General features: G+C 43.3%; 1 protein-coding gene across 5 annotated transcripts in view; it reads right to left on the bottom strand.

Annotated features, from left to right (window-relative positions):
• Positions 1 to 16,142: 16,142 nt before the first annotated feature.
• LOC309532705 (uncharacterized protein) overlaps positions 16,143 to 22,158 on the bottom strand; it is a 187,706-nt gene continuing 181,690 nt past the window's right edge. For 4 of the 5 annotated variants that reach the window (XR_014219952.1, XR_014219954.1, XR_014219955.1 and 1 more), the window contains 2 exons: positions 21,368 to 21,582; positions 16,143 to 20,448 (listed from right to left, as the gene is read on the bottom strand). The gene's annotated coding sequence lies outside the window, so the exon portion shown is untranslated. The remainder of the gene's footprint in view (positions 20,449 to 21,367; positions 21,583 to 22,158) is intronic. The other variant, XR_014219959.1, reaches the window with a different exon arrangement.

The raw sequence follows: 22,158 nt of genomic DNA, 5'->3' as shown, positions 1-22,158 counted from the left end.
CTTGTTTAACTGAAGAAATTCCACTACATAAACAACTCTTGCAAAAACCTTTATACCATGCAGACACTTTATATGCAAATACTATAGTCTGTCAAAAGTAAATTCACTTCCACAGTCTTTTTCAGGTTTCAGATATAATATGTGGATTATATGAGTGATGAACCTGAGGCACTTTCATCCGACCAATGTATTGTACACTTTATTCCAACCGGAAGGGTTCTCTGCATGCTTAAATGTAAGTAAACTGTAGAGTAATGTAACTGAGGTCAGTTCTAAATGCTCCAGCTGTCTAGACAAAGTATATGCAAGTCCTACTATGTTTTAAACTTGTCTTTCTCAGGGTAAAAAAAAACATAGATAAGGCAGTTGGATCTGCTTTCCCATGGATAATCTTCTGCCTTGGGGAAGAATGAGCCACCCCATGCATGGTGACGTGCAAAACATCTACTCTTGCCTCCACAGAAGTTACTATCCTGCAATTCTGTAACAGGAGTACAGTATACAACCAGCAATTTTTAATTAAGGAAGAAGGGAGCATTTGCCACCTAGTGGCTGAAAGTTACATTTGGCAAAATGGTGGATACAAATCTTTCTAGGTCTGTTTTCTTATGTCCCACCCAAACAGTTCCAATTTATGACTGCCCCCAAATTTCAGCTGAAGAGAAGTTCTGGAAGTTCCTGCTCAGGTGAGGGAACATTAGGGATTTAAAGAGAAGTAGAATACTTTCCCCTAATAGATATATTTTTGTACATATTTTTGGATTGAAGAACTTCAAAATTGAGAGAAGCCTGTGTTTTGTGGAATAACTGTGTTTTTGTTCACATATTGGGTTTGGAAGTGTAAATTAGCTACATTGGCATTAACATCTGAGCTAGAGGATTTTTTTCAAATAGGGAAGCATTCATTATATTCCCCTTTCTAAATCAGCGCTGTCCTTTCTTACCACCTCATTTTGTCTCTCCCCACAACTGCCAGATATCTACTCTGACTGGTAGGGGTCTCAGACAGAGATCACATTTCTCCAATGAAAATAGGGACATCCTATTCAATAATAGCACTGGGCAACAATTTTTTACTTTTTGAATGTTGTCTAGATTTCTACAACTGATTTAGAGTATTTTTGCACTGCTGAATCAGGAAATGGCATCTGTTTCTCTCCATCAGGTCAGGTTTACTGTAAACTGAATGGTGGGCATTGATAAAGGTAAGTACACGTAAATTGCATGTTGCTTCACCATCTTTCAAACTTCAGGGCTTGAACATCCGTTTCTTGGAACTCCTGGAATGCTCAGCGGCAGGGAGGTCTCTCTTCAAAGTCCAACAGTAGTCAGCCATCATGACTGCGTCCCAGCGACCCTGATACCTGGTCTCCATCTCTTTCATGTCCTGATGGAATCTCTCCCCCTGCTTGTCACTCATTGAACCCAGATTCTCAGGAAACTGGTCCATATGTGAAAATAGGTAGTGCATCTTGACACTCATGTTGCAGCCCAGGTTTTTGAAAGCAGTCAGCATGTTGTTGACAAGTTCTGCGTAGTTTCTGGCCTTATTGTTGCCAAGAAAGTTCTTCACTACCAGAACAAATGCCTTCCACGCTTCCAGTTCCACTTCATTCATTGAGTTTCCGAACTCTGGATCTCTGATGAGCTGACGGATCTGAGGACCGTCAAAGATGCCAGCTTTCAACTTCTCCATGGTCAATCCTGGAAAAGCCTGGCACAAGTAAGTGAAGCAGTCACCATCCTTGTCCAGAGCCTTGGTGAACTGCTTGATTAAGCTGCGCTTGATGTGCAGCGGTGGGAAGAGTATTCTGTCTCTGTCCACCAGAGGGTCGTTGAAGACGTTCCTTTCTTTGCAAGGCACCAATTCCTCCCGCACAGGCCAGTCCTTCTTTGTGTAATGCTGAGCACGGTCCCTACTATCCCACATGCACAGAAAACATGGGTACTTGGTGAAGCCAGACTGTTGTCCCAACAAAAAGTTCACCATCTTCAGGTCAACACAAATAAACCACTTATGCTGATCCTAACCAATTTTCTCCAGCACAGAATTCACCGCTTCATAGTTCTCCTTCAGTGTACTCAAGTGAGCCAGGGGTATAGAGGCAAACTGGTTGCTGTTGTGTAGCAGAACACATTTCAGTGATCGCTTGCTGCTGTCAATGAACAGTCTCCAATCTTTGGGTTCGTACTGTGGCACTCCAAGCTTGAGCAGAAGCTGTGCAATATCTGCACAGTACACCAAGTCCTTCTCTTCCGAGAAAAAACAAAGGTCTCTTGATGCCTGTTGCGGAAGAAGCTGATGCGAGCACTGTCAGAGAGGAGGTTTTCCTCCTTCAATCTGGATGCCAACAGTTTGGCAGAGTGCATGGACAAGCTGAGGTCACAAACTAGATCATTCAACTCCTTTGGGGAAAATGGATGTGGAGCATCATCTTCAAGAACCACTTCTTCTTCCTCATGTCCTTCAACACTGGAGGCATCTTCGTCACTAATGTCAGGAAGTTCTCCGAAGATAGGCACTGGAATTTCATCACAATGAGCTACAGGACGACATGCTGATTGAAGATCAGGATACTTGAGGCTGCTCCGGTTCTTTCTGTTGATCCCACCAATTTATGGAGCCGCACCAATTTATGGAAGATTTCGAGGTTTTATGACTTCAAACTGATCCCTTTTTGACATAACCACCCAGAACTATCGGACCTGAATACTTATTGTCATTAAAATAATCATTTCCAATCAAAACAATTATTCAACATAGCATTTTACCCCCACCAACTTATTCTAAAATGCTCCACACAAGCGTACATGTGAACAAAAACGTAAAAAACCGACATGTGACCATAGCTCAAAAACTTGACCTGATTGAGCAAAACCAATGTGATTTCTGGATCCAGTGCATCAGATTCATCCTAAAAAAACTGAAAAAACGCAGAGAACAAATCTGACTGAGTTGCATCAGCCACTCTGGGTGGCTTTCAACATGTATAAAAGCATAATAAAACAATAAACATTAAAAAAACTTCGCTATACAGGGCTGCCTTCAGATGTCTTCGAAAGGTTGTATAGTTACTTATCGCCTTGGCTTGGTGGTCACATAATTCCAGACTCTCCAACATGTCTCCCATGAAAATTGGGACGTCCTAAGGATGAGGGACATTCTGGGATCCAATAAGAAACTAGGGTGGCTCCTGTAAATCCGGGACTGTCCCTGGAAAATAGGGACACTTGCTGAGGGTCTGAGATCTTTTAACTAGAGAGGCCAGGAACTGAACCTAGGGCTTCGTCAGGGGCCAGCCCTACCATTCGGCAGAGGGAGGCATGCACCTCCAGAAGAAGGAGCTGAGAAGCATTGGCAAGGGGTTGTAAGACAGAGCTTTGTGTGCTTCACAGCCTGCTTTACATACCCTAAGCTAGCTTGCTGTGAGGTACATTGGAGGATAAAGCCCCATCACCAGTGTTGAAGTAAAATACTGCCAGTGTGATTCTATTTTGCACCCGGTATGCGTGAGGGTGTCATCTTGTCTGCCTCATGAAGCAGCAATATGTCTTTGATTACCCCTGGATTTTATACATGTGAACTATAGCTTTTTGCCAAACTACTCCAGAACCCCTACCCTATCTTGGTCCACTACCAGTAAGGGCACGCTTTGCAATGCACATGGTTTGCACCAAATATAAGGACTGCTTTGTTCTATCAGCACAGTGTTCATGTGAGAAGGTCACAGGCAAGGTATTACGGTAATGGCCTTCCCCTCTTGGTTGTCTTAAATATCTTGCTTTCATAAGTATGTAGACTCAAAACAGAAGTTCCAATTAGGTTTCATGGCAAACTGCCATTGATAGACCTACCCTCCTTAAACATATCTAATATTAAGTATAGTGGGAGAGGACCTTTCTGATTATGTCACCCAAGCTGTGGAATTCTCTTTCCCATTGTGATCAAGATTGTAAGCCACTCAGAGGACTTTTGTTGTTTAGCAGCAATAAATCCAATATGTAAATAAAATAATGAATAAACTCACAATGTAGCCTTATGTACATCTCCTCAGATGAATATGTATAGGATTACAGCCTAAATCCTTTACTGAAATGATATCAATATTTTTTCTTAAGATCATTGCATTCATTATCATAGAGCAGGGGTCGGCAAGGTTTACCGGCCATGGGCCAGATCACTCCCACAGAGATCATCTGTGGGCCGGACTGGCGCAGCGTGATGCCAGAAATCGCGTCTGCGGCACCAGAAATCGCTTCTGTGCATGCCCAGACACTGAAAATCACACCTGCGCAGAAGCGATTTCTGGCGCCGTTCAGCGAGTCCCCGCGCCGCGCCTGTTTAGCACAGCATGCGGGGGACTCGCCGAGAGGGCAGCTGGGTTCATGGGCGACTCATGGGCCAGTAAAACGGTCTTTGTGGGCCACACCCGGCCCATGGGCCGCACGTTGCTGACCCCTGTCATACAGCTTTCTGCATGCAGCCTCCTACTCACATTTCATTCTGAGTGAACACAGTACCAAATATCCTAATGCTTTCTTTGCCCAATACCAAATGCAATAGTTATTTTTTATTCAATCACAATAACACTAGTGGAGAGAAATTCAGTGCTTTTATTAAGTAGCAGGCTTAAACACAGACTAAAAAGCCATGGAAGCAGTTTTCAAACAGTATAACATAAAATAAGCAATATAAAATAATCCCCACTTCAGTTATCAGAGACCATAATGGAGAGACTCCAACTAGCCAGAACAAAGCACCTGGCCTATGTTGAAGCCTTGCACCTATTCTAGAAACCATTCCTGGGATGGTGTGAGGGATGTTGCATCATTGGCCAGGGCAGATAAGCTAATAGACCAGGACCAGCATAGGTATTTAATCCTACAGATTGACTGCTGTGGGCAGGCACTCAACCTTCAGCTGCAGGCACTCATCCCTGAAGCAGAAACAGAAAATCAAGACAAGAATGCAAACCCAAAATGCATAAGAGCCAAGGATTTAACCCTTTAGGATGTGCCAATAAGGAAGGAGGAAGTATCGTACATACCAATACAGTGGTGCCTCGCAAGACGAAATTAATCCGTTCCGCGAGTTTTGTCGTCTTGCGATTTTTTCCGTCTTGCGAAGCACGGTGTCGGGAAAGTTTTGGAAAAGCTTCAAAAATCATCAAAGTCTTCAAAAACCTCAAAAAAGGCTACCACACCATGTTCTATGAGTTGCTCCTCGAAGTCAAGTCGCAACAGTATTAACGGTGTTAAGAAAATGGAAACAAACTTGCAAGATGTTTCCGTCTTGCGAAGCAAGCCCATAGGGAAAATCGTCTTGCGAAGCAGCTCAAAAAACAAAAAACCCTTTCGTCTAGCGAGTTTTTTTGTCTTGCGAGGCATTCGTCTTGCGAGGTACCACTGTAATCCCATCTCCCCAAAACACAAAATTATTCCACAATAGGCTTCCCCTACATCCCCATTTAATATTCTTGTGTGTATCTGTGTTAGAGATGCACCTTGGTTCCATTCTTGTTTCTTTCCCTTAGAAAATGTCATTTCTGAGCTTTTTGTTATCCAGCTCCAGCATTTGAGATTTCATGCTGTTTAATTCATTCATAAAAGGTTCTTTGCCTGCAAAGTTAAGAGCAGCCCAAGAAGCTTGCAGCTGATATCAAAGCTGCTGCAAATGGGACTCCAGAAGGGACTGACATGAAAATGAGCAGCTCTGCAGCCGAAATATTAAAGGGAAAGGAGAATCATAGAATCATAGAATAAAGTTAAGACAGAAATATTTACAACAGCCAAGAGGGAAAGATGCATGAAGAGATTTTTTTGTACAAAGATTGCCAGAAAAAAAAATGAAGAAATTGGGAGGGGGGAGCAGGGGGGAAAAGAGCAGCTTCTTAAAAAACAGAACAATAACAAACGGCATTTATGTTACCAAGCCCTTTGTTTTAAATTTTTCACATGTTACCAGGAGAGGTTTTCTTGACTATCTGAGCAGTGACTATTGGAAGCTAACAATGACTTATTCTGAGATTCCATCATAAATAATGATAACTCTATAATCCTCTCTGCAGTCCCTCTGTCCATGGGGCTTATGCCACAAGCTTAACAGACACTTGACTTTAAGGTTTAATGGTCTGCTACTCAAACTTCAAAAGTAGTTACCATGGGAGAGTAGCAGCACCACAGGTCCCCTCTGAGTCCACCTCACCCAGAATGCCTCTCACTGAGGAAGGACCCTGCATCTGAGCTTGCCATTCTGGCCTTGGCACTCCTGGAGAGTCCCACAGGAGCTTCCTTTGCTGCAGCAACAAAGCAGCAGTTGTGGTCCTCATGTGGTAAATGGTGGTGGTTGGCAAAGGGTCTCCTCTATCCTTCCTGTTGCACCCCTTGTGGGGCTACTGAGTGGCTGACTCTGCTTCTCACGTCCTGCTGCTTCTCCAGCCAATGCCCTCTTCCTGTTTCTTTTCTGCCCCTGCTGTGATTGTCATATTTAACAAGTCTAGGACTGGAGGAGGAGAGGGAAGCAAGCCTGAGGCTCCTTCAAATACCAATAAATCATGGTTGAACGTGTTTCTTGTGTCACATGAGTACCACTTATCTATAAGAGGAGAACCAACGTATCAGTTCTCATTATATGGCTTTCCTCAGAAAGTGACTCTCTTCTGGTAAGTGGCCCTATTTTTGAAGGTCTGGAATACAGGCCAATATCTCATGGCCGAAGGCATGGTTGGTGGGGATTTAAAGCCAGGGTGTTCACTCATCTCTGCAGATACGTCATAAAAAAGTACAGAGAGCTTTGATTGTGCATGGGCATGCTTTGGATTGCGTTTATGAATGCGGGTTTCTAGGGTTTGTTTATATGACTTAACTATTGTGTCTTTGGTGCTATGTTGACAGGCTTAATCGCTTTTTGCTGAAAGGTGCTTACATTTTTAAAATCAAGCTAAGTAAGGTATTGTTACATAAAAAAAGAAACTATTTGATTTTCTAAGTGGGCATTCACTTTCAGGGTTGGATATACTGCATAGCTGGCATATTTGAAAGTTGCACTGTATAGACATACCTGTATGTGTAGACACACTGTATGTATGGGGAAAGGTGGGGTACAAATATTTTAAGTAAATAAGTAATAACATGACCACACAGAGGCACTTCAGTGCATGGGGAGGCTGAAGTCAAAATCCAGAGTTGGTGACAACTGGTGCCTTAAAAGTTGACCCTTGTGGTGTTTCTCCATTTGCTGAAAAGCTCCCCAAAATCCTTTTAAGGCCTAGGATCTGGTGCCGGGTCTCAGCAATAGAAGATAAAAGCACCAAGAAGTGACTGTGAGCATATGCAAAATGCCCTTTTCTTAATACTGTAATTACCACCAGCAACATTTTGATAAGGGCTCCCTGCTCAGAGCACATGGGTTAACATTTCCTGACTTTTAAGAACAAATATAAATGGGGAGGGGTGCTGTTAGAAGAAGCAGGGAAATTCTTTTTTAAAAAACCTCCTTCCCCCAATGTCATTTTCCTGATCAAAATTGTCCTCAATGCTGTTTGCCCCTCAGGGAGAAAATACCTGTAAGTTTTAGCTTAACAAGCAACTGATGTCTGTTAAAGCAAGGATAATATACCTTTCAGTTTTAAAGTACATAAATTACCCTGCTGGAAACCCGCTTCCTGTTCACAATATTCTCTCTGCAATATTTCACATCGGTACTTTTTCAACAGTAATTTGAACAGATGGCTCACGGCATGAGCAGAAGGGGGAAAGTCTGGCACCAGGGACACAAAGTCAGCCCACATTAGGCCAGGTCAGCTTGAAAAGTTGACCACAGTGGAAAACGGTGGAGCAGTCCAATGTCAATTCCAAACAAATTGTATCTTTGAGGTGGCAAGCAGAGCTTTGCAACCAACATTTAATGTTATTTCTTTGCACAGGTGAGAACATTATGAGAACTAAATAACCACCAAATTTACAGGTTGGGAAATCCTGGTAATTGACTTGTTACATATTCCCAGATCAGCCAACTTTGGGAGAGAGATGCATGATTTAAAGGTTATTCCTCTTTCTGTCACTTTTAAAAGTGATTTCTCAAGGTTGCCTTTGAGAGCCTTTCTACATATGCTGCATTTTTCAGGGTATACCTAGGGTATACCATGCAAAATGGTAAAGTGTGAATGAAACGAACATACACATAAGTCAGGTAACTTAACCAGAAAGCTGTAGCTGGCTGCAGCTACCCTTCTTTTAGCGCAGCCAAATCTGCCACCTTTAGTGGTGCCTAAAATCCTGAAGCTGCTGCATCATCTTCTCTCAGAGTAGTGCCACCTGTTCCTGCTTCTTGTTTATTCCTAATACCTTCTTGTTGGAAAGAGAAGTTTGGAAGAGAGATTCCTACTGTCCAGTAGCGGAGCTAAGCACAGTGGTGATTGTTCTAAGCACATTAAAACTTGGTTAGATTTGCATCTGCCCTCATCCACCTTTAAAGAAATGTTCCCCACAAAAATACTTAGGCTAGAATAAATCACAGACACTTAGCTTTGCAAATAAGTGAATGTTTTACTCACAGAGATTCCAGATTTTACTGCAAACAGATCTCCAACTGCAGGCAGTAAAACGGGGGGGGGGGGGAGATTCTAAACAACTTTAAAAGAAAAGAACTTGGTTTCCTTACAAAAAGGATTGCGCAAAGATGCAGGCTATAAAAATCTCCCTTTTGGAGTACGTAATTCAGTTCACCTACAGCATTTTCTGAGTTGGGAGCCAAGTCGCATGGTTCCTTCTTTGCTTGCTCCAGGAAGCATGGGCTGCTGTGAGCCTGCCAAACTACACACACTCTGGTAACTTGAACTCAAGGCTCAGGTTAACCCTTTCATGCACGCAAATGTGAGTCAGTAACTGTATATTACATTTATTCCCCTTCTATGATGAGCATACACTTCTGGCATAGATTTTATTAGGCAAACTGCTTACTCCCAATTATGGTGCCATTTATGCATCACCAAAAGAAGACAATGAATAGCATAAAGTTGTATATGCTGTTTGATATGTATAGATACAAATTTGGAAACAATTCCTATAATTTAGGAAGAAATACATCTTAGCATATCAGAGATGACAGTGACTAGGTGACCTGTGTGCCTGGCCCTGCTCATCTGCTGATCAGATGCAGCAAACTTTGTGGATGGACAATTCCAGGGGTTCTTTAAACTGGACTTGGGCTGGGCAACCGTTCAAATAAAGGATACTTTCAAACAGAGGACTGTCTCTGTAAAGTAGGTCACTTGGCCAATGTACTCCCAACAGCTTCATTAGAAATCCATTAAAATCCATTGTCGGTATAATTATTATGCATGCTGATCCTATATGTCTTCATATGTAACTTCATATGTGAATTGATGAAAATATTTTTCATTAAATGAGGGGAGAGGAGTTTGGCTTTGTTCCCTTCAGTGTGTAAGAGGGACAATCTTCCACCCTCCAGATCTTGTTGGACTCCTATTAGCCCAAGTCAGGGATTTTGGGAGAGCACATAGGCTCCCTACCTCTATTCCAGTAGCAATTATTTAGGAATAAAACATGGAGATAAACTACTGTAGCCATTGGGTGGGTGCTGAGGCACTCTGCACTAGAACTGCTTTTTCAAGGTTTATAAAATATATCTGTGGAGCAAAAAATGATAACGCAGCATTGAAAACTCTCTCTTTCCCGTTCCCTTTTTGCTTGATTAGAGATTTATCCTTGTGTGTCTGATAATCAGATAGAGCTGGCAAAAACAGCTAAAGCCTACTAGTGATTGAAGCCTAGAAAGAAAAGGAAATGCTAAACCACTATATTATATTCAGCTTCCACCACATCAACGTCATTTGGCCTGTTGGGTTTTTTCTTTAAACATCATATTTCATCATGTACTGCCAGGCTTAAAAACTATCGTAAATCTATAGAACACAGTAAGAATAACAGAGACAGCACTATGTGACGAAAGGGGCTGTAATTTCCCCCAGTGAGGTCATTCACTTCATAAATCAACAAAGGAAACTTTCAGTTGGGAGAAGGAAGAGGCAGAAGGGCTGAGAGTGACCGAGGCTCAATGTGCACGTGGCCACAGCAGACCTATTTGTCAAGAATAAGTCAGGGTGATCTGAAGACCCAGCGGGACGCTTGGTTGAGAGGAACTGAACTTTCTCATGCCTTATAGCATTGTAATCAGTTGCTAGAGCTCCCACTGACCCCATTTCAATGGGGCTCCAGAACAAGAACATAGCTCAATTGGGGTGGGGGGCTGCAGGGAGATAAATTGCAGCAGGAGGGGTTGATTCAGTGCCCCCTTCACTCTTAAAATGAAACCTCATCTGTCTGATACTTGATTGGAGCATAGTTAGGTTTAAGCAAATGGGCTTGGGACTGTGGCCTTTGAACCTCAAAACACGGTGTGGTTCAATGACAAAAGTTCCTCATTGACCTAGTAATCCCGAGACAGCTTATCAACAGCAGCAGCAACAACAACAACAACAACATTTATACCCCATCCATCTGGCTTGGTTTCCCTAGCAAACTCTAGGCTGCTTCCAGCAAATATAAAAACATTTCACTTGAATGAATACAGTTGTACCTTGGAAGCTGAACGCCTTGCAACTCGAACATTTTGGCTCCCAAACGCCACAAATCCGGAAGTGAGTGTTCTGGTTTGTGAACGTTCATTGGAACCCGAATGCCCAACGCAGCTTCTACGGCTTCCTGCAGCCAATCAAAAGCCGTACCTTGGTTTCTGAATGTTTTGGAAGTCAAACGGACTTCCGGAATGGATTTGGTCCAACTTCCGAGGGTTAAAAAGAGACACCATAAAGTAATTATGAGATGCTAGCTGAACCAAGTATAATTGCAAGGTTGGAATGGTACTAAATGGTACAAAATGTTTAGTGAAAAAAGGTGTGAGGTAGTGAAAAGGGTATGACTTGTTGGTCATTTCCATTCATATGGAAAGCATTTCTCAAAGCATTTAATGTAGAAAATACAACTCAAAGCATTTCACACAATCAAGTCTTACAATATTAATTCATGCATAGGTACATTTTTATGAGACAAGCATAAACCTCTCCAACTTGGTGTCAGGTACTGGAGCACGGATTTGCAGTTTCCACTAACCAATACTGCAGGGTGCAAAGGAAAAAAATAAAGTCCCTCTATTTTTAAATCAAACCCCAAAACTGGTTTTTGGAACTCTCACCTAGTCACAAGGAAGTACCCTTGGAAAAGTCTGCCTGCCTGCCTGCCTGAACTAGCTACTGGTGCAGCATTTTTTCTTGCTCTAAGCTGGTATATTTTAATTTTAAAATGTTAAAATGATATGACATTAATTTGTGCAAATTTATTTGAAAGCTTTTAGGGTGATAAATCTAAAACAAATGCAGAGGTAACAACTGTCCAATCGTTCATATTACTCAGTCATAAACAACACATATGCAAATCTCCATTCAAAGGATTATAGGGAGTTGTTCTTACAGGGCTGGCGAAAGCCATGAAGGACAGAGTGATCAGAGCTGCCAGACGCTCCTGGCCCTGATAGCTCTGCTCTGCCTCTGCGCTTGGAGGTCTTCCTTCCAAGGCTGGGAATCCCAAGCTTCCCGCAGGCATCTCATTGATTCCTGTGAAAACAGAAAGCTGGACTGGATGGACCTTTGGCCTGATCCTGCCGGGGTCTTGTAATGTTTGCACAGGACTTTGAAAAACAACAACACTGAGTCAGCCAGTAGGTGTCTCTGCATGCATATCAAGTGGGTGGTTTTGTAACTGCTCTGTTTCTGTAATAAATGTGCTTCTGTAGCAGCAGTGAGTCTGAGTATCTTGCTGCTGCACCTTGAGCAGCAATCTGACGTGCAGACATTTAATAGGGGAAGGTTTTCCTGGCATAGGGATAAAGTGACCGGGAAAACTTTATCCTCATCATTTCTGCATTACAAGCTGCTGCTTAAGGGCGCAGGACTGAAAAAGGTGACATCCATAGCCCAAAGAAGGGAATCAGTGGGGGTGGAGGAAGATGAGGCTTCTACAGTTTGCAGTCTTGTATTGCAAGTATTGGATTGCAGAATGCTTTGCAGTTCCCCAGAAGTCCCAAACAGACAGAAAACATTGATTGCATTCAGCCTGTTGAGTTACCAGTTGTGCAATCAGGAGTAGCATTCAGACACTCCAAGTGTCCCTATTTTCCAGAGACAGTCCCAGATTTATGGAAGCCATCCCAGTTTCTGATCTGATTCTAGAATGTCCCGCTTTCCTTAGAATGTCCCTATTTTCATCAGCAAAATGTTGGGGGGTCTGGAGCCTTGAGCCATCTACAGGCAGCGCTGTATAGGGAAGCTTTTTAATGTTTCATGTTTTATTATGTTTTTATGTATGTGGGAAGTTATCCAGAGTTGCTGGGGCAACCCAGTCCGATGGGTGGGGTATAAATAGTATAATAAAAAGACGTCCCTATTTTCATTGGAGAAATGTTGGAGGGCATGCCTTCAAAAATATTCTTGGCTTCTTAGGCTGGAGCTGTGAATTCAGCCCAATTGCCTTCTAAATCCAGCCCGTGGATGGTCTGGGGATTAGCGTGTTTTTACATGAGTAGGTGTGCTTCTATTTAAAATGCATCTCTGGGTTATTTGTGGGGCATAGGAATTCGTTCAATTCCCCCCCCCCCAAAAAAAAATATAGTCCGGCCCCCCACAAGGTCTGAGGGACACTGGACCAGCCCCCTGCTGAAGAAGTTTGCTGACCCCTGATGTTGACAGTATGGGATAGAATTTGAGGGACTCAGGTGTGCCTTATTAACAAAAAGTAGCATCAATATTAGGGGGACGTGGGTGGCGCTGTGGGTAAAACCTCAGCGCCTAGGACTTGCTGATCGCATGGTCGACGGTTCGAATCCCCGCGGTGGGGTGCGCTCCCGTCGTTCGGTCCCAGCGCCTGCCAACCTAGCAGTTCGAAAGCACCCCCGGGTGCAAGTAGATAAATAGGGACCGCTTACTAGCGGGAAGGTAAACGGCGTTCTGTGTGCTGCGCTGGCTTGCCATATGCAGTTTGTCACGCTGGCCACGTGATCCGGAAGTGTCTGCGGACAGCGCTGGCTCCTGGCCTCTAGAGTGAGATGAGCGCACAACCCTAGAGTCTGGCAAGACTGGCCTGTATGGGCAGGGGTACCTTTACCTTTACGCATCAATACTGTGTACTTTGTGTGAGAATTGTTCTAGCTAAGGGATAACCAAAGCTAGGTATTGTTGTTTCAAGGTGTTGATTTTAAATACAGCATGTTACTCATTCTTCCAAGTGTTCATTACAGACGGGTACTAATAGATCAGCTGTTGTAAACTTTCAGCTGATTCAGAAAAAAATGGGTTTTTATATTCAACTCCTTTCCCACAGGCTCATTAGGGAGGTAGATTTACAGCTGTTCTACGGATTATGCAGAATGGAGTAGAATTCTGGACTGCAAATAGGGGGTTTGCTTTTCTTATGCATCCTTACATACAACAGTCCCTGCATGTAGCCATCTAACCTATTGGGGGAGAAATGTTTAACATATCTCTGCCAAGTTTTCAGCATGTTGGGAGTTTGTGTATGTGCTTTATATACAGGTACATTCAGAAATGTGTTCCCTGCAGTTTGAAGTAGAACATCCCAGAATTCTACCACTCTGGTCTATCACCTCATTTTGTGCAATGTTTATGAAAGCTCTTTGCTTCCATTCATCCATTCTCTTCAAATAGAATCCTCCTGTTTGAAATTCTGAGCGAGTCTTCAGAACAGTCAGCTGGTGGAGCATCATGGACTGACTTGTTCTGTGTCTGCAAAGAAGTGAAAGGAGCCTCCCCACATTTCTCACTGGGAAGATGCCACTCAGCTTACTTACAGTGCCAGCCTAGGCATGTCTTCTCAGAAACAAGCCCAGCTGAGTTCATTGGGGCTTACTGCCAGTGGTTAAGATTGTTGCCTGCTCAGATAGCAGTGAATTTCCCCTGCCTAGTCACAAGAGAAATCTACCAGAGTAAAGGAGGTTTCCCCAAAAATAGCATATGAGCATGAGTTTGGGGGGCCAACATTCAGAACTTATGTCGCCCCATGTTTTGCCAGTTAAAATATAGGCTAGCCTTCAAAATCTGCATTTAAAAATGAGCACAAACTGCATCAAAGAATGCTGCCATTGCTCTGGTTATGCATTGGTATCACCTGTCTGGATCCCTCCAACACAGACCGTGATGGAAAATGTTTATTTATTTGTATTTATTGAGAAAGCTTTTACACTCACTTTTCTCACAGAGACTCAAAGTGCTTTTCAATAAATAATGCATCATAATGCAAATAAGATATTTCTGCTGTAAATGAATACTTTGAAATTCCACATATTCTCCTGCTGATGTTTGATGTCTCTTCTTAATGCATTTCTTCTTTCAGAGACTCTGCTGCTGGTTTCATTTGCTGCTATTTGAAATGCCTACAGGGAATCCAAATTCCAATCCTGACAATTTTATCTGAATACTCTGTGGCTGATTGTCAGAAACAACCGAGAGAAACTTTGTTGCTGATACTTAATGCTCCAAGATAGCAGGATCACAATAAATGTTGTTTTCTAATGCTTGGCAAAGACTGGAGGGAGCTACTTACAAGGAATCTGTTGGTTAAAAGGGGAGTTCTTCTAGCAAGGGTGGGGGGTGGTGGCCAGCGCCAAGCTATTTGTTTGCCCCTCCATCTGGGAAACCCACCAAGCTGAACACAAGCCATCCTTTGTGGCCTGCCAAAGGCTTTGCAACTCCCCTATTTTTGTAGTCTCTGACAGACATAAAAATGAGGTTTGTCAAGATCCTGTTCTGCCATGATGGTGGATTATGTGTGCTTTGATAGGTCACAGGTTGTGCTTCCTTCATTGTGCCCTGGTGGGAAGGAAAGGCAAAGAGGTAGCTCCATTGGCTGGATGAGAGCCATTAAAATGTTTCCCATTGTAGGCTTGATCAACCTATGACCCACCAAGACAATTCCAGCAACACAGCAAAGTATTGCGGTTTGACTGATGTTTAACAGCATTCTCTTGCAAACAGGAAAAACAGTAAGTTCAGTTGCCACACATAATGGGTGATCTGTATGCTGCTTGGTGGGTCCCAAGCTGGGCAGGCCTGGATAAAATCTTGCACCTTTAATAAACTGTAATAATAGATACCAGATTTGATGGTGGACAATGGGCCATTCTCTCTCTCCCCCCCCCCTTCTCACCTCCCAACCAGTTAAATAACTTGCTATATGGTTACTAAAGCTCTTCCCAAGCTTTCCATTAGAGACAGGCAAAACTTCCAGGAACTGATCCAGATTTCACACCTGGTAAATCGACAAGCCTCAAAGGAGGTTGTGAGGCAAGTACCTTTTCCCTCACAATTAGAAATGAATTTGAGTGCTGCTTGCAAACCTGTGGCATTCCCACCCGCCCCCTCCCACTTTCTGCAAACACCATTTGGCAAACTCAGTTACTAGTATTTACATATGTAGGTTTATGTGCAGATGTGAAGCTGATAACACAAGCAGTTATTCCATTTCTGTAAAACATGGCTTGTAGGCTTATGTACCTGAGGACATGCATTCACTAAGTTAGTTTCAGAAACGAAAGATCCCTTATGGCTCCTGTAAAAACACACCACAAGGGTCTGGTAGGACCTGAATCACCTGTGCTTAAAGTGTGGCTGCCTGTGGTCATCAGCATTGAAAGAGATGGCATCATGGGCTGCTTCACAGGGTTAAATGAGAGGAGCCTTATTTTTCCAACCTCAGTAAGAGGGAGCAAAAGAGGACTGAAGCTTGTGCACAGCTCAGGTGGGGAAGAAACATAAGCTGAGGTTGGGAGCGGGGTCTCTCTGTTGCTGCAACTGCATCATTGGGTGCACATCTATGGAGAGCTGAGAGACGCAGGACGGGTAGACATGCCTTTTCCAAACTTGTAAGTGCACTTTTGACAGTAAAGAGTTAAATCCTCACACTGGACATTCCTTGCCTGACAACTTAGTGACACCCACTGTAGCTGTTTGTAAGCCAAGTGGCGGTCTTGCAAATATGCTGAATAGGAGGGTCAAAGTGTTACTCTTCAGAACATAACAATTTTACTCCACTCAATTGACACTTAAGCCAAATTTTTTACAGCCCAAAACATTTTATTGAACTTATGAGATAAATCAGAACTTTTTCTAAAATATGAATTAATTGACAGGCATACAATTATATAAACTCTAAATATAAAATCCCAAATAATACTATTTTCACATATAAGTTTACTCTGGAGATGACCATAACATCTTCTCTAATTTATACTGTCCCATTTCATAGATTGAAGCTGGCTTAAAAGTCATATTGTCCTTGGGAACTGCATTTTTAGGTGAGGGTAGTGGTTCTCCAAGACAGAATTCCCAGCATAATCATACAGTTCTCAAGATACTTTGGGAGGACTCTTGCACGCATTGTCTACTTGAGAGTGAAATGGGTTTTCTGGGCAAGCTGCAGAGCTGCTCCTCAGGGAAGGCAGTAGGTTGTATAGTTATCTCCTGATTGGGGCAAAATCACTACCCTGAAACCACACAACCTACTACCTCATCCTGCCAGAGCACTGGGTGGCGTTGATAGAACATAGCTACTTCTTGGCTTTTGCTTCCACGATTAAGAGAGAGAGTCTTGCATGTGGCGATGCATAAATGTATTTGGAGTGAAAGGCAAGGCCGCCATTTCCACTGGGTGACAACCAGGGGTTGCTGTTCAAGAAATCCAACAGAGCCAAAGAGGGGATGCTGCTGCTCATTCCACTAGGCTAGACCTGTATTTAGTGGTGCTGGCCATTCCCCAGGTGTTGCAGTATGGCACGGGCATCATGCTCTCCTTTCTATGTCCACCAGCCCTTTCCCTCCACCTCCTAGTCACTCCTCAGGATTAGCAGCAGCAGCAGCCTTGCAATGCCTTCTCCTTCCACTCATGAGCCACCACTCCAGGTCTATGGTGTGGGATTTTCCTACCATGTGGTCTTGGTCCATACTTTACCTCTGCTGCCACATTGTAGCACCCTCTGATAATAACCAAATGGGCTCTCTCCTCTTCTTCACTGCCACCTGCCAAATGGGTCTATTCCTGTCTCAACTGGAAACCTTCAGTGGCCAAGTAGTGCTGTAATTTACATTTGGAGGATATTGCGATCTGTGCAAACTTCCTATGGAACTACTGTACTAAAGAAAGATGCTCTCTTCCACAAGAGTTATTTTTTCCCCCAAAACATTTTAAAGAAGACCATACTGTTTGGTCAGCCAAAATGTGTACTTCAAGGTTCCGCTCTCCTGTCCCACACATTCAGTATGCATCAGTAACAGATGTTGTTTCCTGATACGGAGATGGAGCGTCCTGTGCCGCTATCACAGCCACTTCAGGAAAGACAGTAGATTGTATAGTTATCTGACAGGGAGGGTATAACCCTAAAACTATACAACCTACTACCTCACCCCAAAGGACAGTCTCACTCGGATGCAGGTGAGGTCCAACAAATCCCCGGGCTGAATCATAGTAACCTGCAAGACAAAAAAGATCTCTAGAGGGGGGAAAAATTAATGGTGTTGCTAATCAGTGCATTACTAGTTTAGACACAATACAATCTTTTAGGAATATTCTACAAATTCCACATTTATAACAATCATATTTTAGCTTTTACTGTTGTTAGTAATCCAGGTAGTCCATCTTAATCATTTATAACCTGACACTTAACTTAAAGTATGTATGTATGACTAACGCGGGTTAATATCCTGCATTCTATGCACGGGGCCTGGAGCTGCTGGGGTCTGGCCAGGCACCACCAGGTTGGTCAGTGGGTGTTGCTCACCTCCTGGAGGCGACACAAAGCCCATTCCTCGTAATATCTCAGCCAGGGGGCCTGGTAATTTCCTGAGCACTGTGATGCCCCAACTGAAATGGCATCCCACACAAGTCACCCTGAATTTATTTTATTAATTCATATAGAAGCAAGCTTTAAAGACTATGTTCAGCATCTGAAAGAGATGCCAGAACCATACTGGGCCAAAACTAATGCATACATTAAAGCTCCATTTTGTCTACCTCTATCTTCCCATTTTGGCATCTGCTCTGGAAGATCTCAGGCCAGTCTTTCCATGTACTGCTACTTGATACCCTTTAACTGGAGACAGCACAGGCTGAATCTGGGTCCTTCTGCGTGCAAAGCTTGTGCTCTACTGCTTAATAAAGGCATCTTCAATGCAACCATCAAGGCATGCTACTGTGCCAACACAATTCATCAAACAAAAGGTGTCAAAAGATCTCATCTTTCTTTATGACCAATGCAGTGATTGCTCTAATGATTCATTAATTCCCAGATGTGTATGGTATTTATCTGTTGCATTTAGATTCCCCCCTTCCTCCAGGAAGCTCAAGGTGTACATAGTTTTCAGCTCTCATTTTATCTCCACAACAATTATGTGAAGCAGTTAGATTGTGAAAATGTGGGTGGCCCAAAGTTACCCTGTGAGCTTCATGGCCAAAAGGCACTTTGATTTTTTGGCCTTCCCAGTCCTAGTTCAACTCTCTAACCACTACACCACCCTGACTCCATGTCTGCCTGACCTAATCTGTAAGGACCAAACCCTCTGAAAACATGAAGAACCATTTGTGTGGCATTATGCAAGGCAGAATTACATGTTATCAGAAACTCTGGGCTAGATAAAAAATAACAGTCCTCTGCCAAATTCCATCCCAGAGCTTAGAAACACTGGGACAGGCAATATGATGCCCTCCAGATGTTGCTAGAGTCAAAATCCCTTCAGGTCCAGGGATGATGGAAAGAGTCCAACAACATTGCAAGACAGAGTATGGGCTACCCCAATATGAAATCATGAAATACGATTTACTAGTATCCTGAGGAACTTTATGTGGAGCATTTCACTGCCACTGCCGGCAGGCGCCAATGATGCCAGGGTTAGGACAGGGAAAGTCTCAAGGACACCCAGTCAGTTAACATGTTATTGATACATGGGTCTTGACATGGGGTTGCCACTCTCACATTTTTTGATAATGTGTACTGTCACCCACAGGTGTGTGTGTATGTCTCATCTGCTGACCTCAGCTGATCTGATAATTTGGGGTTTAATGTGCTGTTTTGATGTACTGATATTACCCGGACTGACCCAGACATACAACAGTCTTTAGAAGAATAAACTCAACAATAATTAACATGTCTGTTATCCGTTCAGCAGAATAATGTACAATGTTTAGAAAGATCAGTGTTTAAAGCAAGAATGTACTAAAGTTGCAGGAGATTCACATGGGCATGCAGAAAATACTTTTTTTTTTTTTGTAAAAAAACCCCAAACCTCAGTCTTTAAGAGCAGCACTTAATTGCTCCACAGGTGAGTCATAAGCTCCATCATAAATATTAACTACAAACTGTTAGTCTTACACATGATTGTCCTGTGGTTGTCAACAATAAAAAGGTTTGGTTACATTAATGCTTAATGTGCCTGTTATGAAATGTTTTTGCTCAAGGGTGAAAACCAATTACTTTTGGGATTTTATAAGTGCTTGTAAATTTATTTTAACTGGTTAAAATGTTGCTTAATAAACCAAAGCGGCATGTACGGAGTCCATCAGAGATCTATTCCAAAGTAGGAAAGCTGATACTCTTCCCCCACCTCCATTCCCAGCAGTTTCAGTGCTGAGTGAACAACGCCCTTGCACTCTGGGAGAGGGGGACTGGTGGTAATAAACACCTCAACAGTCTCTCCTCAAAAGGCACCAAGCCAGTTATTTTTGTTATGTAATAGGAAAAATGACAGTTTTAAGGTAGGAGAGAGATACAGCCCCAAAGGATAACAACTGCCAGGATCAGAAGCTTCATAAAAAATTATAATTATATGGCCATAAACAGGGCTGTCAACCTTTCATTTTAAAAAAATCACCAGCCAATGGCAGCTTCCAGTCTGCTGGAGGGGGGGGGGGGCAGCAGCATTGGGAATTTCCTTCCCCCATCAAGACTGCTGCACCAGTGTGTGTGTGTGTGTGTGTGTGTGTGTTTGAATTCTCCCTCCCCAGCCCTCCCATGGCTACTATTTAAATTTCTTATACCAGGCATATTAAATACAGACATGCATGCATCTCATGAGTTATAGTGCCAATGTTAAAACCTCTTGCACTGTAATATGCAAAAGTAAGTCTAGTGTCATCTTGGCTAATTTTAGAAGGGATCAAGGGTAATGGTAATTGCCTGACCATCATCAACAACCACCTGGAGTGGGAACCCATCATGTGGTAGGTATCCTGTCCAAATGCGTCTTGACAAACTCCTCCAAGTAAGCTGGCACCAGACGAGTGGCTCTTGGGCTTGCCGATCAGGTGGTCAGCAGTTCGAATCCCTGCGACGGGGGGAGCTCCCGTTGCTCAGTCCCAGCTCCTGTCAACCTAGCAGTTCGAAAGCATGCAAAAAAGTACAAGTACTGTAGATTAATAGGTACTGCTCCGGCAGGAAAGTAAACAGTATTTCCGTGCACTGCTCTGGTTTCAGTGTTCTGTTGCACCAGAAGAGGTTTAGTCATGCTGGCCACATAACCCGGAAAGCTGTCTGCGAACAAACGCCGGCTCCCTCAGCCTGTAAAGCGAGATGAGTGCTGCAACCCCAGAGTCGTCTGCGAATGGACTTAACTGTCAGGGGTCCTTTACCTTTACAACATAGTGGTTACCTGCAGTGGATGGGACCCAAGCAGTGTCACCCTACACTTGGGTGAGTATGTCCAGGGGAAGTCAACTGGTAGCAGCAGTTTGGGGTGGGGTGGGGCCTAAGGGTGGCAGGAGTTATAGCAAATCTTGGCAAAACTTCAAATCAGTGTTGGGGGCAGAGGGACTACTAAAGTCTGATACAAACCCTGATGTCTTCAATCTCTCCCACCTTCCCTTGCCTGTTAGAAGGGGCCTTTCATAGTTCTGAACAAGTACAGCCAGGCTGCTTTGGTCTGGCTCTGTGAGGTCAAGACAGGATTCAGAGAGGCTAGTTGAGTTTACAGTCTGAAAGCCAGGCCCACAGAGAAGACCCTCTATCCTTTTTCTCATACGGAATAATTCCTTATATCCAGTCTATTGAAGCAGATTGTTTCAAAATAAAATGGGACAGGATTTAAATGGGGAGCAATCTAGCCGAAGATAAGAGCTTTTAATTCCCACCAATTTCTCTCTCTCTGCGTATGCATGTACAAATGTGTCTGAGCGAGAGTTAAAGTACATGCTCAGCTCTGGAACTGAAATCAGTGAAAATGATTTCAGTGAAACCAGAAGTACTTGACTGTGGCTGGATTGGGGCCTTATAATTTTCCCAGGACCCTCTTACCTGTGCTCCTCCGTGGGTTTGCTGTGTTAGTGCCAATGGGCTTTCTGCCCACCGCCGCATGGTGCTGAAATGTGACATGTGCAGCTGAGGGAGGCAGTGGCAGCAGCAGCATGGCGGAACCAGTTTCCATGATCTCAACAGGAGGCTGTGATGGCTACCAGATGGTCTGAGTTCCGAAAGCGGTACCAAGCCAATTTTGGGGATGGATAAGAAACCTCAGGGGAGAAGAGAAAGAAAGAGAGAGAGATGGGAAATGTATTGAGGAAGAAAAACAATCACCTTAAATAACAATTCAAAGAAAGGCTTTGTGTACATTACCTGACAAGAAAAACAAGGGGCCAAGCAGAGCGAGGAATAAGAAAAGGTTTCAGACAATTTTGTAGAAGTCACACACCTTTTGGATATCCAGTTGGCCATGAATGAAACCGGGCCAAGGATTACGAAAGAGTTAGAGAAACCATTTAAATTATTTATCTAGCCCAATGCATAAAACTCATAAGAAAGCCACACTCTGTACAGTGGGAACTGCCCCCTAGCAAGGGCTGCTGCCTTCAAGTTGCTAATTATATAAGTTGCTATTTCCAAATCTATCAAGTTTTCACCACACAGCAGTTTTAAAATAACCCAACATCCTGGTAGTAAGAAGTAACATATAACAGGACCATAGTCTTGAGCAAGATGGAATAAGGGATGCAAGACCTGGGTGTTTGGGCCTAGTGCAAATGCCTGAGATCCAACAACCTGGAGGCACAGAGCCTGCAAAGAGCGCTTTGTGAGACAGGACTGTAACT

Source organism: Podarcis vaucheri, assembly GCF_965113315.1.
Source record: "Podarcis vaucheri genome assembly, chromosome: 5".
Taxonomy (NCBI): Eukaryota; Metazoa; Chordata; class Lepidosauria; order Squamata; family Lacertidae; genus Podarcis; species Podarcis vaucheri.
The sequence above is the reverse complement of the archived record's forward strand: the minus strand, read 5'-3'. Positions and strand labels throughout refer to the sequence as shown.